The sequence below is a fragment of the Pseudonaja textilis genome, chromosome 3, assembly GCF_049901715.1.
Source record: "Pseudonaja textilis isolate UNSWEBS1 chromosome 3, rPseTex1.2, whole genome shotgun sequence".
Lineage (NCBI taxonomy): Eukaryota > Metazoa > Chordata > Lepidosauria > Squamata > Elapidae > Pseudonaja > Pseudonaja textilis.
In genome coordinates, this window is record NC_141992.1 from 182879706 (window position 1) to 182893225 (window position 13520).

Genomic DNA, 13520 nt, shown 5'->3' on the forward strand with positions numbered 1-13520 from the left:
CAGATGAATCTGTGGCATCCAAATGAAAAGCAAAAAGAAGCAGTAACTGTTAAGTAGTGAATACTACCTCAAATCCCTAAAGCTAAAGCATGAATGCTAATATTCCTCAGGTATGACTCCTAAACATGAATGAATGCCTGTTCTCAGACAAAACAAATGAGAAATAGCTGATGCTTCTGAATGGCCAGGGGAAATGGTTCATACTCACAGTAACTCTCCGTGATAAATATTTCCAGGATTGTAATCTGGCACCGAATCAAATTCCAGGTAGGAAATTTTGGTTCAGATTAAGTCCTGTGGATAGATAGGAAAAAGAAAGAAAGAAAAAAGAGACTTGGCTACCTGGTTCTGGATACCGTCTGCTTCACCAAATCATTTTCTCAGAGGTTCAAAGAATTTTATATTACATGACTTCTAAGCAATACAATTTTTGCAGGAAAAAAGAAAGAAAAATACTCAGTCCATTTTAGACACAATTTTCAAGCTAATTCTATGGCACTGGTATAAGTAGGGGGAAATTTTCAAGCATATTAGTTAAAATCCAAATCATACAGAAGCATAAAATTACACACTTGATCTCAGACAATGATAGTTTGGCCAAAACAAGACCAGTTTGGTTTAGCCAGCCAAGCTGATCCACCCATTTCTTATTGCACAGGACAAGTAAATTAAAAATTAATCAAAGGTCCACACCCAGATCTACTCTATTTAAAAGCGTCTCATTTTTAATTATAATTTGTCTCATTTTTTTTAATTAATCTCAATTTGCTAATGAAGCAACTCACTGTGATTTTGTCAAATTAATAGCTCTATTCCTCATAAATAAAACTGAAATAAAGGCCTACTACAGCAAGCTGTTGTGATAGCAAAGAACATAATGAGAGGGTGGGCATTCAAATGGCAAGCACAGATCACCATAAGGAAGTCTGAAGTCTGAATTGCACATTGCAATTTATTTTGCTCCAGCCATGTATTTATATTCTAATGTGATCTTAGCAAAAGCACATTGACCAGGATCCAAATCCTAAAGTTTTAGGAATGACTCAATGAAAACTAAGAAAAAAAGGGGGGGAGGGTGTAGAGAGGTATTTCCAATGAAAAAGGGCGTTGGTACTTACCTGATACGCCCGTTCTCTGTGAACTGTGAAGAGCATCTAGAAGTGGGGGGTACTTCAGTCTCTTCTGGAAAGGCTGGGCTTAAAACTCCGGGATGCTCCTCCTCCTCCACGGGACACCTCCCCAGCGTCCCCCAGTTTTGCGAAGACTGAGTGCCAAAGTCTGGAACTCATCACCTAATCTAGATCCCTGAACAGAACGGAACCCCACCAGACGGAAAGAAATGGGTAGGGCTGGATGCTCTTCACAGCTCACAGAGAACGGGCGTATCAGGTAAGTACCAACGCCCTTTCTCCCATGAGCTGTTCAAAGCATCCAGAAGTGGGACATACCAAAGCTTGGCCTGTCCTTAGGGAGGGACTCCCTCTGGATCGAAATCCACTCCTAAACTCTATGGATGCTCTGCAGGACTCTTCTGCCAAATGAAGCGTCTGCTGAGGCATAGACATCCATTTTATAATTTCTGACAAAGGGCGATGGTGAAGCCCAAGTTGCCGCTCTGCAAATTTCGTCTATGGAAGCCCGTATGGCCCATGCTGCTGATGTTGCTGCACTCCTTGTTGAGTGGGCTGTAATGCCCTTAGGAACTGAGATGGACTGGCATTCATAACTTTTAGCTATGGTGGTTCTCAACCATCTACCAATGGTCGTCGATGACACCTTGTGTCCTAAAGTGGATGAGTTGAAGGATAGGAATAGAGCCTCAGATTTTCAAAATGCCGCTGTGCGGTCTACATAGATGCTTAATGCCCTTCGAACGTCAAGTCAATGCCATTGATGCTCCAGTCTATGAGATGGTTTCAGACAAAAATTTGGAAGCACCAACTCCTGCGCTTTGTGGAAGACTGAATTTACTTTAGGGCTGAATGATGGATCCAATCTGAGAACCACTCTGTCCGCATGAAACAGGCACAGGTCCTTTCTCATCGACAATGCTGCCAATTCGGAAATCCTCCTTGCTGATGTGATCGCAATTAAGAAGACCACCATATATGTCAGGAATTTGAGACTAGCGGTTCTTAAAGGCTCGAGCAGGCAAGTTGTAAGTGCGGTTAACACCTTGTTGAGCTCCCAAGTCGGATAGCGGTGAATTACAGGAGGTCGTAAGTTTGCAGCACCCTTAAGAAAGCTGTGGACATGTGGATGGTGCGCTATGGAACGAAGGTACCCCAGGATATCACCGAGGCTAAGGCCGCCACCTATCTGCATAAAGTATTTGGAGATAGGCCCTTGGTCAACCCCTCCTGTAAAAAGTCCAATAATTGTCCTATTCATGGGGCAGTTGGGTCGATCTTAGACCCCCGGCACCAGCGACAGAAAGTGGACCATGTGGCCTTGTATATACGATTTGTTGAGGACCGTCTGGATGCTTGTATGGTGGTAATGGCATCCTCTGAAATCTGTTGGGTCCTTAAATGGCTCTGCTCAACCTCCATACGGCTAGGCTGAGCCATTGTGGGTCCGGGTGAAGTACTGGCCCTTGCGAGAGGGAAACCCTCAATGGTGGAATTTTCCAAGGTTGTTCTCTCGACAGGTCCTGTAAGTCCGCGAACCACGTTCGCCTGGGCCAGTAAGGGGCGACCAATATCAATTCTGCTCGTTCCTCAAATAACTTCTGGATCAACCTGTGTATTACAGGGAGTGGAGGAAACGCATATAGAAGTCCAGGAAGCCACTGACATCGCAGGGTGTTGACGGCCTCTGCCCCCTGAGTCAGGTACCTTGAAATATACCGGGGCAATTGGGTGTTGAGGGGAGAGGCAAACAGATCGATCACCAGTTGCACAAACCTCCACACTGCTTCCTGGAAGAAAGACGGGTGTAGGCGCCACTCTGTCTGATCTATCGTGGCCCTGCTGAGCCAGTCCACTTCTGTGTTTAAAGCCCCTGCTATGTGCTCTGCCTTGAGCGAAAGCAGATTGGCCTCGGCCCACTTGAACAACCTGGCCGTCTCCTGCATCAGAAGTTTGGAGTGGGTACTCTACTGTCTGTTTACATGAGCCTTGGTTGTGATATTGTCTGTCAAGACCAGAACATGGTGTGATTGGAAAAGAGGTAGAAAATTGTGTAATGCCAGATGAACTGCTCGCAGCTCCAACAGGTTAATGCTTTCTGATTGTTCGGAAATAGTCCAAATTCCCTGTGCAGTTCGGGATTGGAAGTGAGCTCCGCATACTACCAGGCTGCCGTCGGTTGTGATCGTTGCCCTGCAAGGTTCCTTGAAAGGACAACCCTTGTTTATTGTGTTTTCCGACCACCAGCAGAGCGATCTGAGAAAATTGTGTGGTACCTTTATCTGGACATTGGAAGTGGCTCTTCCAGATCGCTGGAAAGGTAGCAGGAACGATTGCACATCTCTACAATGGAATTGAGCCCAAGGCACAATGGAAATACAAGAAATCAGTTTCCCTAACAGTTGAGACAAAACTGCCAGGGAAACCCTCTTTAAGGCTCTGATCTCTCTGGCCAAAGACTGGATACTATTCAACCTGTCCTAAGAGAGAAAAACCTTGCCCTCCACGGTATCCCCTGCCCCTAAATGAACTAACCTAGTTGAAGGGATCAAATGGCTTTTATCCCAATTTATGGAAGAGCCGTGACCTTGAAGGGTCTCCAGAGTAATCTTGGTATCCAAATTTGCTTGATGTCTGGAAGATGACAAAATTAAAATATCATCCAGATAACATTGTAAACGAATAGAATTGATCCCGAGGGAGGCAGCCAAAGCTGCTAGGACCTTAGTAAAAGTCCTAGGGGCCGAAGCCAGACCGAATGGTAGGGCGATATATTCATAGTGCTGATCACAAAAGCAAAATCTAAGGTATTTGTAGTGAGCAGGTCTAATTGGTATATGTAGATAAGCCTCTGTCAGATCTATAGAGGTCAGGACATCGTTCTCTCTGATGCTGAGCAGAATGGACTGGAGAGTAGTCATTTTGAATTTTCGATAAACCAATGATCTGTTCAGACGTTTGAGGTCCAGAATTGCCCTCCAGCCCCCCAAACTCTTTGGGACCACAAACAATAGAGAGTAACAGCCTTGACCCCGTTGTTCAGATGGGACCTCTCTAATGGCCCGAATATGTAGAAGATGATTGATAGCCTCCTGCATCAACGCTTTCTTAATGGGGTCCGTGGATCTAGGGCTCCTAATGAAAAAGTTGGGGGGAAGGATTGAAACTCTAGCGCCAAACCAAACCTGACAGAGTCCCTGACCCACGCATCAGAGGTGGAGCTGTCCCATTGATCAGCAAACAATTTTAGCCACCCTCCAATGGGAACTGCTGTCAAGGACTCACTTGGGGCGATGAAAAAATTGGCCTCTGGTACCTCTGGGGTTTCTTCTGTTTTGGCCTCCCCGCTGACCTCTATCAGAAGATTCCGACCTATCCTGTCTAAAACTGGGCCTGTAGCCTGATGTTCTCTGCGATCTGGGAACGTATGGGCCTTGATAGTAAGGCCGAAAGGAGCCCCTTCGAAACGACTGGGGCGTTCTGTTTTCAGACCTCCAAAAAAGAGGGGGGAAGCACTTTTTTCTTGTTTCTATTCTCAATAAGCAGGGGCTCCAAGGCACTGCCAAATAATTTATCCCCCGATATTGGGGCTGATGCCAACTTGCATTTATGCTTGGTATCTGCCTGCCAACGTCTGAGCCATAGCAGTCTCCGTGCTGATTCGTGAGATGCTATGGCTCTAGACGAGAATTTGACTGCATTAAATGCGGCATCGGCGGAGAATTCTGCCGCTGCAATAATCTTAGCAATGTCCTGGTGGGCTCTGACATTTGACGCCGGCAATATATCCCTCAAGTGGAACAGCCATCGTCGGGAGGACCGTGTAAAAAAGGACGCAGCTGTAGCTGCCCTAATGGCCCAGGCATCAGAAACATGCACCCTACAGAGTGCCAACTCTGCTCTCTTTTCCTCCGGTCTCAGGGCTTCATTGGCCTTGTTGGGAAAGATTGAAGAAGCCAGTGCCACAATGGGCTCATCCACCTCCGGCGTTTTGAGAAAATTTGAAAACTCTGGTGCCAAATTATAATATCATGTATCGTACCCTGTTGGGGCTGGGTAGGCTGCTGCTGATGCCCATTGATTTTGTACTAATTCAGCAAACATATGAGGGACAGTAATAGTTTCTGCCTCATTAGCTGGTTGTGAGAATATTAGATCCTCGGATTTGTCCTGAGACCCTGTTGACAATGGATGAGGGCTTGATGTGCCTAGTTTACCAGTGTTCTTTGCTTTGAACAGTAAAGATTTAAAGAGGTGTGGACGAAAAAGGGCAGAAAAGGTACGTTGGTCCGGAATGACGCCTTCGTCATCCGACATTCCTCGTTCTTGTGGGTCAGCCTCTGACAACCCCAAGTCCATCTGATGGATCAACCCCACCTCCATGGGAACATCCTGGTCATCCTTTTATTATTATTGTTGTTATTATCGTTATTATTTGTTATTTTTTATTATTGTTGTTGTTGTTATTGTATAGTGTTGTTATTATTGTTATTATTAGGAGTAGTAGTCCTTAGGGGTTTTAAGCCCAGCCTTTCCAGAGGAGACTGAAGCACCTCCCACTTCTGGATGCTCTGAACAGCTCATGGGAGAAAGGGAAATTCTATGCCAGGGATGATTAAAGAATGACTCCAAGATAAAACTATTAATGACACAATGCTTTGATTCAAACCAACATAGATTAGTGCACACCACTCTGTTTACTGCTTGTTGATTTTACTTTCTGAAGTCAGTCTATGAGAGTATCATCAAAAATTGTGTTGTGAACACAGTTTTGTAACTGAAAAGCCATACATTTTCCAAAAAACTAAATGGAAAGAATGGAAGGGGAGATAAAAGAAGTCTTCAGCACAGCTCTACTGAACTGAATGCCTTGGTAAGCTATGGAATTTGCTGTCACAAATATTAACAATGCCTGTAAAATCACATTCCTTTCAAAAGGGATTAAGTTAATTAATTGAATATAAGGATCAATAGGTACTAGTCATGATGGCTGTATGTCATGTTATCTACCAAAACAAGTATACCTTAGAACTTTTAAAGAGTTGTATAAGCTTCAACCACATTTGAAAGAAGTGAAATTTAGCCCCTCACTCTCTTGTTTGTAAACCAGCCCAATATTTAGATTTACATGTGAACCTTTTAAAAAAACTGCAATTGCTTTAAGAGTCCCATTAATGAATTGTCCCGATAAAGTAGTTGCATATTTTTTTTCCAGATACTTTTTTTTTTTTGGAAACCTGAAATAGACAGCCATTCCAATAAACCACAGAGAGTGATTATGTTCACTGTAGGTCTGAATACTTGTTTTCATTCATTTTTAAAGCATGCAGACTTCTGCTGAAGATTAATTATGTGGCATTCATTATGGTTAAGAAGATAAACTAGGGTTGGGGAGTCTGGTTCAGGTACAAGCATAGCCTGGAAGCTCAGTTAGGAATTTGTTTTTTCATCCTTGTCTATCTCATAAGATCTCTGGGACAATGATGACAGATGGGATGACTATGTCAGCTTAACCTCTCAGAAAAAGGCAGACTGCATATATAATAAATAAATCTGAGTGGAGAACTATTATTATGACCTTCCTGTGATTTTCTTTAGTGTTCAGTTGGCTAGATTATACAGATGTATGCATGTGCACACATATATGCACGCACAGAGTCAACAATTTAAAATTTTGTCCCCTATATATTTTTTATTTGATTTATGTCATGAAAACTGAATGATAAATGAAAAGTTGCCAGTGTAAACTAATCAGAGTAAAAGAAAAATTATACAGACCTCATTTTAACAACAACTCCATCTTAAGCAATGTGATTAAGCACAACATCACATTGTCATCTCAGGTAACCACTTAACTTCCCATGGTCATTAAGTGAGACATCACGTGAACACAATTTGCTATTTTATTGCCAGATTCTCTATTGTCTGAAACTAGCTGTGAAGTACACAAAGGGATATCATTACCTCAGAAGACTGTGACAGTCTGAACACCCATCTACTGCAAAGGTACCTGAATCTCAATCCTGTGAACAAGACACTAATGGTCATAAGTGCAAGGACTGATCATAAAGTCATGTTTTAGCGCTGTCATAACTTTGAAGCATCACTAAGCAAAGCAGTCTTCAAATAGCAGTAGCACCAAGCACTAGCAGTTAGACTTATATAATGCCTCATAATGCTTTATAATACTCTAAATTGTTTACAAAATCAGCATATTGCCTACAAAAACTGGGCCCTCATTTTACCACCTTGGAAGAATGGAAGCCTGAGTCAACCTTAAGCTGGTGAAGATCAAACTCCCTGGAAGTGAGTTGAATTAGCCTGCGATATTGCATTCTAACCACTGCATCACCAAAGTTCCAAGTGAAAACTACCTATATATTCTATCTCAAAAATATAACATTCTCTCAACTATTCAATTTTTTTTTAAAAAAGTGGTAGTACCAGGATAGTTTGAGATAAAAGGGGGGAAACTGAACTACAAGTAAGCTGTGAGAAATAAACGTCTATTTTTTCCTCGTTTAACCTGATCTTCCAATCTAAATAACCTTTTCTTATGTTTTTATTAACTGTTCTTAGCTATGTAAGGAAGAAAATCAAGTACAGATGCTATTTCACTCATTCCACCTACCACTCTGACTAACCAAAGTGTGAAACTATTATGGCTTACAATGCATGTGGATTTGAGTACATTCTCCCAATGTTGTGGAACCACAGTTGCTAGCCTCCCACAATACTGACCATGCCAACTGAGAGCAATGAAAATTTCAATTGAGCAATACCAGGGGAGGCACAAATTGGGCTGTAAACCACGTAACTCAATTTCAAAACTTATGCAAAGTAAGTGCCTTGGTAATGTTTAGACACTGATTTCCAAAATTTCTATCTTTTAAATTAAGTGTGAAATAATGGATTTCCATAGTTACGAAGATCAGCTCTTGTGGAATCAGTGTGTTATCAGTGAATTGGTTATCTAATATATCAAGACTATTACTATCAGCATGTCTTTTTATGGATTTAGATACATAAAGTAAGAATAACTACAGGCAATAGGTCTGCAAATTATTCATCTTGGAGAGATACCAAAGCAATAAAAGAGCAGAGGAAAAGAAGACCGCTTTGTTAGTCCTAAGAGGAAAAAATTGGGATATTCCTGCCGGACACATTTGAAGATAAGATTCCAGGTCCAGATGCCACCTACAGAAACCGAGGAAGAAACCTTCAGATCGTTTCAAAATATAGTAATCAAACTGCAAACTGTAATATGGCAAATGATTTAATTACTAAATTTAATGTAATTATAATTGAATTTAACTAGCTTATTTTGAAAAGCGGGTGCCTCACTAATATCACTGGAAGGAAGAGTGGTATCTAACCCTAAAAACAAGGAGGGAAAAGTTATGCACTTCGCTATATACAGATGATCCTAGGTATGCGCACATGAAAATATGTAGCTTCAATAAATCTTGTAAGACCAACAGCATCTTCCACACTTTCCACAAAGGACGCTATCTGGCAAATACCAGACAGCTGTCAATATGGAACAATAGCTTTAATACCTTTTTTTAGAATTTATAAACGAGCATGTCACCATATCATTAAAATAAAGAAGTATTTCAACATATCCAACAAACAGCAAACAGAAAACCCATCATGTCAAGCTTTGGACTCTAAAATGGCTAAAACCTCAACGTTAGATACCTGAAATCTTCATATTAAAAATTAGGGAATTGTGTTCTTACCTGCCTACTATATTCTTGAGGTATACTGTAAAAGAAACAAAAATCTCAATAGTATCTACTCAGCAATTACACAAAGAAAAAAGAAATACATGTTTTTCATTTATTCATTCATTCATTCAATTCTCAGACACAACGTACTACTATTAATACCAGGATACATATTCCTTTCTGGACTTAGAGCTGCATTTAGCCTTTGACAGTCAAGTAAGGCCAACATTCCAAATAATAATAGGTAGGAAAACATACAAAACAAAATGTAATCAACCATAATTAATTGTATTAAATCATATTTTTAAAAAATTGTTATGTTTATAGATCAGACATCAGTTCTCCTTTTGTCACACGCTGATTATAAGCCATCTTGTTGGTGTAAAATCTTAGTGACCACATCAACAGACCTTCTTCGCGATGATCTCTTACATTGCAATTTGGTAAGTACATGGAATGAAAGAAAAAAACCTTTTTCCCAAAATTGATCTCTAAGGACAGCCCCTAAACCTTTTGGGCAGACACACAAAGCCCTGAGACCTAGACTTTTTCTATATTTTTCATGATATCCAAACCGTCAGAGGTTTTTTTCCCAGTTCTCATCAACTCCTCATTTTGTAAAATGGGACATTTTTCTTACCCCTTCAATACTCTCTCTGGGTGCTAACATTTTCAACCCGCCTCTTATACAAATGAAAAATAAGCTATTTTACAATTTGCAATTATTGCAATTTTAACTATAATACTTATCAAGGACCAACCATTATGATGCTGACATGTCTTCTGTTCAAATTATAGGTTGCCTATAGAACATTAAGAACATGTAACTTTTAGAATTAACTCACCAGTTCTGTCCAGCCTTAAATCATTCTGTGCAATATACCAAAATACTGTCAGACTGCCTGCCAGGGACTGTCCTTACTAAGCATTTTCCAATTTGTAACTGCTGATTCGTGGTAAGACAACAATTATATGCTGAGACGATCAGGACAACAATGGTCTACCCTCACATATTTCCTGAGCTCTATAGCAAAATGCACCGATGATGAAAGCCTTAATAACCTCAATTCAAAACTAATTTCACAAGCGTCTGAGGAATATTTTGCCTCATGCAACTGAACTTCATAATAGGCTTGAACCTACTGAAAGCTGCCCATCTCAATTTATAGCTCCATCCAGTCAGCCCTGTACCAACAAAACATATCTTGACAAAACCTTATCACTATTTCCTCATTTTTTACCACTTAGTTTTGTCATGACAAGTAATATGTAGCAATGAACTCTAGTTCTTCTGAATTCAAGTTGTATTATATCAGATTCAGATTATCACAGAATCTCATAGGTTCAGACATCTAGAATTTTATCCAGGCAAATGAGTAGTTGCAGATAAGGGCTACTATGATCCAACTCTATTCTCTACTCAATACAAAAATTAAGTGCACTAACGAAGAATGGAAGAAATAAATATTTGATACAAGTTCCTGCGGATTTTATTCCACTACTTGTTACTAACTATAGGTGGCAGTGCTCATCTCCATTTTAAGGCCATTGAGCCAGCGCTCTCCGAAAATAAATCCATGGACATGTGGCCAGTATGATGTCATGAAATGCTGTTACCTTCCCACCAATGTGGTATGTATTTATCTACTTGCATTTGCATGCTTTTGAATTGCTAGGTTGGCAGGAGATTGAGTCAGGATGGGTACTCACTCCTTTGCATGATGCTCAGGTCTTGAACGTGGGCTGCTGTCTGCCGAGCCGACAGGTCCAGCATCTTCTGAGCCAAATATTTGATACCCAGTACAAAATTACAACTTTTCACTAATTTTTGCAGGCCAGTAAGAGAAAAAATATATATAATGGCTGCTATATATACTGTATATACTATATTTACTATATTTGCATATTTGAAAATCAAGCTTCCAGGGCTTATTTGACTATTAGAAAATTAGAAACATATAAATATGTAAATAAATCAAACTATGTTCCATCATTGCAAAGCAAATATCAAAACTTTTGTGCACAATAGCAAAAAGTTATATGTATTTGTCATTGAAGAATACTTTTGATTCATTAATAATTTAGATTAATCAATCATAAGTGCAAAGTTGTATCGCCATTCCCTGGCTAACTGTATAGTTCTGCTTATTACAAAAGGGACGTTAGGCCACAAGAGCTCATGCTACAAATCTATCATCAAATCATTTTCTTGATTTTGCTACTTAACCAAAAAAGGTTTGTATTCATTTGTGCATCTGTATGCTTTTTGATTTTTGCACTGATTCCAATCCATTTCTTTCCACTAAAGAAACATTTCAACTGTTTTTTATAACTAGTTATTTCTCCACTGACATTTCTCTTGGGAAAAGAAACATTATTTTAGAATCTGACTTAATCAGAGGATCAAGAAGAATTTTAGCCAACACCATTTTAAGAAGAAACTTTAGAAGGACTTAGTAGAGACCCATGTTCAAGGAAGAATTTTAGAAGGTAATTTGAGGAATTCTCAACCTTAACAAGTGGCTCAAGAATTCTGGAAGTTGAAGTCCACATATGTTAAATTTGCCAAGTTTAAGAAACTCTGTATTTAACTATAGGTTTCTTTAAAGCATGACTGATTGTTCTAAAAAAAACCCATCCACTTCTGAATACAATACTCAAAATAATATGCATGCATAAATCAAAACAGGTGCTTTCATTTACACCCAATAATTTAGGATGTGGCTTGCACATTATAAAGTTAAAAATAATACCAAATAGGAAATGTATAAAATAAACTTATTCAAACTTACTTAGACTACTATGCTGGATATCATACCAAAGAACACACATCCAATTGATGAAGAGAAACTGGCTTTATATCAGCTGGGTCATGTGCTTCAACCATAACTGGTTAAATAAGTCACAACAATTGGATTCATTTATTGAGTCCAAACTAAGCAAGAACCTTACACTTAAAAATAATATTGTGAACTACATCACTGAATCAGACAGCTACTCATTCTTGTTTGGTAGTACATATTGGAAATATTTTTTTTAAACAAGAATAAGAAGTCTTCCTTAACCAGAGATCCACACTGGAGAATTCGGAGATCTTAAAACTGCCAAGTTTGAAAAACACTGGGCTAAATTAATCTAAATCTTAGTATAGGTTTACCAGGTTATGTATTTCAGATGTGAGACTTATTCTGTTCTATTTGCAGCTTCCAGTGGATGAACTAGGGACAATCTGCTTTGCCCCTTGAAGCCACTGGGAATAGTTTATAACTAAATAGATTGGGATTATATTACCAGGTCCCTAATAGAAAGACAGAAAAGGGAGGAGCACATTCTGAGAGTAAAATAAAGAATGAGAAGGTAAAATAGCACTTCAGTGTTTCCTGAATCACAAGTGACCTCAGCTGCAGATAAGCACACATTAAAGCTTCACCAAGCTTAAATATTCATGTGAATACAAGCAAGCCTTATCTGTATGCAGATCACAAAGCAAAATCTTGTTTCAAATCCGAAATGAAACTGAAAAGACAAAAAATCTGCAAACCCAGAGAATTCGAGCCAAACTGGCAAAGATAAATGATCTACAAGCCTTGACATGCTTGAGAAGGAAATCACTAAAATGGGATCATTTTCCACATTTATTACAGATAAAATTACTTGCCTGATTGCAAAGCAACCCACCAAATCAACTACACATGGATTTATAATATGGATTCAGTCTGCTGATAGTTGGCTAACAGTTGGATTTATATGGATTCAGGAAATGGATTTAAAACTCAGATAAAGGACAATACATGCAAATACAACAAGCCAAGCAAATGTTCTTAGCTATAGCTCTAAAATAGAGGTGGCATCCTGAAATTTCCCTTCCAAACTTCTGCAGAATTTCAAAGGACCCACCAAGGAGGGTAAATATGATGGGAGGGAGAGAAAGAAAGAAAAGGCTTAACTTCAACATGTCCCTGTATCATCCCATAATTTTCCCTCTAAGAGTGGTACAAAAGCATTGACTGATCAAACAACTTCCTTCTACTGTACTAGAGCCAAGTGCAGTCAATTACTTATTCTCATGTAGACTTTTATAAGAGATAACAGTTATCTAAAAATGAAAAGGCACATGCCTTTTTTTATTATTAAATTGGCTGGGGGGGAAAAAGAGAGAGCCAGAGAGACAAAAGGGCTTCTGTGCAAAAGGAGGGCTTCCCCAGATCAACAAAACAGAACCAGAAAAGAAAGCAGGAGAGCTGTCTCTCTTCACATAACTGAAGTTCAACTTCCTTTGCTTAGGAAAAAAATAAATAATGCCCGGTAATGGAGAAACTGCTATTACTAAGGGGATCAAAGTAAAGAATGAAAAACTGCTTTTCTCTCTTTATCTTTCTTCGGTCTTTGATCAGCCAGTGGATCCTTTGGCTTTTGATATGATATTTAAGATATAACTGAGTTGGAGTATACACTTGTGTGTTCATATATATATATTTTCATGGTTTGCTCTGATATACCTCTAACTAAAGAAGCTGAGGGACGCAGTGGCTCAGTGACTAAGACTTGTCAATCAGTTCAGCAGTTCGAATCCCTAGTGAGCTCCCATTACTTGTCCCAGCTTCTGCCAAACTAGCAGTTTGAAAGCATGTAAAAATTTAAGTAGAAAATTAGGGACCAC

The 13520-nt window shown here is 39.5% G+C and overlaps 1 protein-coding gene across 12 annotated transcripts in view; it reads right to left on the reverse strand.

The window, feature by feature from the left end:
• The window catches only part of TRPS1 (transcriptional repressor GATA binding 1), a 269041-nt gene that overhangs the window by 220218 nt on the left and 35303 nt on the right, over positions 1-13520 (reverse strand). For 5 of the 12 annotated variants that reach the window (XM_087931640.1, XM_026703579.2, XM_026703580.2 and 2 more), the window contains exon 2: positions 209-294. The exons of the other annotated variants lie outside the window; for them this stretch is intronic. The gene's annotated coding sequence lies outside the window, so the exon portion shown is untranslated. The remainder of the gene's footprint in view (positions 1-208; positions 295-13520) is intronic. 12 annotated transcript variants of the gene reach the window in all.